The sequence below is a fragment of the Brassica napus genome, chromosome C7 (genome assembly GCF_020379485.1).
Source record: "Brassica napus cultivar Da-Ae chromosome C7, Da-Ae, whole genome shotgun sequence".
Lineage (NCBI taxonomy): Eukaryota > Viridiplantae > Streptophyta > Magnoliopsida > Brassicales > Brassicaceae > Brassica > Brassica napus.
The window spans coordinates 23,412,730-23,416,532 of NC_063450.1; the positions used below are offsets into that span (position 1 = coordinate 23,412,730).

Genomic DNA, 3,803 nt, shown 5'->3' on the forward strand with positions numbered 1-3,803 from the left:
TACGTTTATGATTTCTTATAATTATTGAAGTTAAAATATAAATTAATAATGTTGAAATATAAATCAAAATTTTCTTTTGAAATAAAAAATGTTATGTTAAAAATTACTATTTCTGCGCATGGCGCAGGAAAACTCCTAGTTAAACAGAAAAATAAAGAACATATAAAACATGATTAAACATTCTTCATCCTTCCACATGAATAGTTGCACTTTACTCTTCTACTTGTGTTTCTGTCAAGTCCTCACATCCATATACTCACACTGAACATTAAGAGTTTCTATAGTTGGTTAAGATTGAAAATCCATCTGTGGAAAACAATGGATAAAACCATCAGAACTATAACAAACAAAAGCTCTAGCTTAAAACCCATTATGAGGTATAGCTCCCTCATAAGAACTAATAACCATTGTTTTCTGCCATAGGTTATGGTTTCTTTATAATAAAACAAAACTAAAGCTTAATAAACAAAATCTCTCAATTAGGATGAATCATGACCATTGTTTTGTCCCGTTAGCAGTACTGGTTTCTTCTAACTTTATCTAATAAGGACACAGTTCAGTTTATCAATGTATATGTTCAGCAGTGGATAAATAGATAGATACCTCGGACAATGTACAGGTTGCCTCGCCAAGAAACTGCTGCTCATCGATCTTAAGCATCTGAAATGAAACTCCCCCAGCACATAATGAGATAATCAGAATATACCTCCTCCCTTGAGTTTTGAAACTGAGTGTCAATATCATACACACGAAACATGCGCAGGGAGAAGAGAAATGGTAATAAAGTGAGAAAATTTATATTAAGGTTGATGTTTTTAAAAGCAACTTACAGCAATGTATGGACAAGCTCTAACTGATAAGAGAGTGTGAGCTTCTTAATCCATTTAGGATTCAGAGAATTCAAAACAACCTCACTGCAGAAAAGAGTTCAGAAAGTGTTCCATCTCTTTCTTTTTTTAGTATACACAACAACCATTGCTTCGCTCTGCATCATATCACCCAACCAAAAGTATATAATAAGGTTTCGAGAAAGATCCTTCAATCAAAGCTATGACCATTTAGTAGAACTAACCTTTGACATCAAGTCGCGGTCTCGTAAATTGGAAGCAGAGAACGATAACTGCGAGCAAGCCAAGAAGTAGAACAATGGAAGTTTGAGAATTCAAATCTTGGTTTCAAAAAAGAAGAAGAAGGTAATAAAAAAAGGACCTCGATCTGAGAGAAGAGGCGTTGAAGCCGCGAGACTTGAGGTAGTAGTCAACGGCGTCGTTGGGAGAAGCGTAGCCGGAGGCGGCGGAAGTAGTTCCACCAACACCGACCATTCCGCCACCACCACCTTTTTGGTTCCGTCGAATTCAAAAGAGAAACTCCAAGTATTAACAGCAAGAATCGTGAACATGGTCTATTTGTGAACTGAGAAAGTTTTTTTTTCTGCACACATGAATGAATTAAAGAATAAAAGAGATAGACATTGAAAATAACAGAAGAAAGTATTGAGATGTTACAAACGGGTAACGAAGCAGACGGAAATATTTGGATTAGTGATACGGTGAGTTTTGCATGCCCTTGACACGTGTCTGACTCTCAGCCTCCGAGTTTATGACATGGAATCCCATGTGTCATGTCTAAAAAGAGAGGAAACTGTATTTTATATATATAGAAGACTAGATTTTATACTACGCGCGAGTCTGTATTAATAATTTAATTTAGGTTTATAATAACTTAAAAACTAATTATTTAATTTATTTATATAATTACTTATCTAAAATATGATTTGTTGATTTTATTATTTATTTTTATTTATAACTAACCTTTTATTACCTATTTAGTTATTTGAATTTATAAAAGTAATAACTATGTTTATAAACATATTCATAATTTTTGAAAAATACTAATTTGTATTTTAAAATATTATATAAATTGCTTGATGCATGTAAACTTGTAATACATTATATTTTATCATACATTTTGCATATATTATATTTGTATAACATAAACGACTGAACTATATGCATAATATCTAATTTTGCTTTGTAGTCATCAAAACTTTACAATTAATGTGTTATTTTTATATATATAATTATATATATATGTATATATATATATATATATATGAGATGGTATAATATTTAGATTTAAAATTTACTCAATATAAATATTTTGATGAGCTTTAGTTAATATTAAACTGTCTTTGTAAGATAATATAGAAAGTAAAGTAAATATAATGAATTTAACAAATGTTATCTAACATTTTTATTTATTGAATTAATAATATTGAGAATCTAAAGTATTAAATTTATTTTCTACTTTATTCAGTTGATTATTTGTATTGTAGTTAAGCTTGTATGATCGTATAATGTATTACAATAGATTATAATTTACTTTCTGGTATAATAGTTAATATTTGTTTGTTTTGGAGTCTACATGAAGATATTTAAGATTCTTTTAAAACTATTACATGATTTTGATAATTGTTTTTGTTTCTAGTTGCTAAATGTTGATGATTATAACAATATATTATAATTTACTTTTTTTAAATGTTCAAAATTTGTAAATTTGTATTCTTTTTATTTGCTGATTATAGTACTTAGATATTATAGTTATATTGATAAATTCATATTGATTGTTCTTTCTATCATTTTTTATGTTATCTTTCATGCTAATTTATTGTTGGTGTTAGCTATAAATTTTATTTAAAATCTTAACTAACTTATTTGACATGATTTCTTAGACTCTTTATTTTCATCTATCTTATAAACATTGTTCTCTAAATATTTTCTTGACATGAATCAATACAGAGCTTCACAATAAAAATTCATCATGTAGTTAGGAATTATTTTATACTATATCTGGTATTGTTTAGTGTGATGCATTGTTTTGTCTATCAGATTTTATCCATAGCGGATGTTTTTCGTTTTCATTCACTGTTATTCTTCATTCATTTCAAACCCTATATTTTTTATGTGTTCCTTGTTAATTCTTTGATTTAGATATTATTAAAGAAAATACATTTAATATTGATTTCTAATTTACTTTGAAAATACACTTTTGAAATTTTATTTTGAATAGTATATTTTATTCTGTGTTCTTGCAAGTTAAAAATCGTGTATTATTTGTATTTTATTTTATTTTAGTTAATATTTTTGTTAAATTTCCAAATATTTAGTATAAATATAATTTATTTCCATTTTAATGATTTATTTATTAGTTTACCTTATTTGATGTTGAATTCTATTTTGTATTGAAATAATTAGTTTTGGAAATTTTAACATTTTAAAAAATAGTAAACTATAATTATGATTTTTCATATTTTGATTGGTTTTTTATAATCCTATGTGTATACCCTTAATGACTTATAGTCTCAACTTTTATATAGTAAATAAATGATATTTAGAATATTTTTGGTGTTTTAAAAATATTATGTGAACATTTTCAATTATTTATAGGGACATTTGCTAAAAACAACTTAAATATTCAAGTCAAGCCTAAAAGTGTACCCCGCTTTCAGTCAAATGCAAAGCCAACCTAAAGAGATAGTGAAAGTACTATTTAACCCTTATGACCAAACAAAAGAACAGAAATATATTTTACGTTTTTATCCTTCAGAAGTCTACACGTAATAAAAGAAGTCTACATATATATAGACTTCCTACGAAGTCTACCTTATAGACTTATTTTGGAGTCTACACTTTAATTTGATCTAATAATTTAATTTTGAAAATGTATAAAAATAATTATTGTGATATTATTAACTAATCATCAATATAATGGATAATATGAAGTAAATAAATTAAAATTTCATA

The 3,803-nt window shown here is 26.8% G+C and overlaps 1 long non-coding RNA gene across 1 annotated transcript; it reads right to left on the bottom strand.

Moving 5' to 3' along the window:
• On the bottom strand, positions 1-1,495 carry LOC125590222. Its single transcript, XR_007326469.1, has 5 exons — positions 1,210-1,495; positions 1,073-1,120; positions 707-985; positions 604-660; positions 1-306 (listed from the first exon to the last, which is right to left on the bottom strand). It is a non-coding gene; the product is annotated as an uncharacterized LOC125590222 (long non-coding RNA).
• Positions 1,496-3,803: the final 2,308 nt, after the last annotated feature.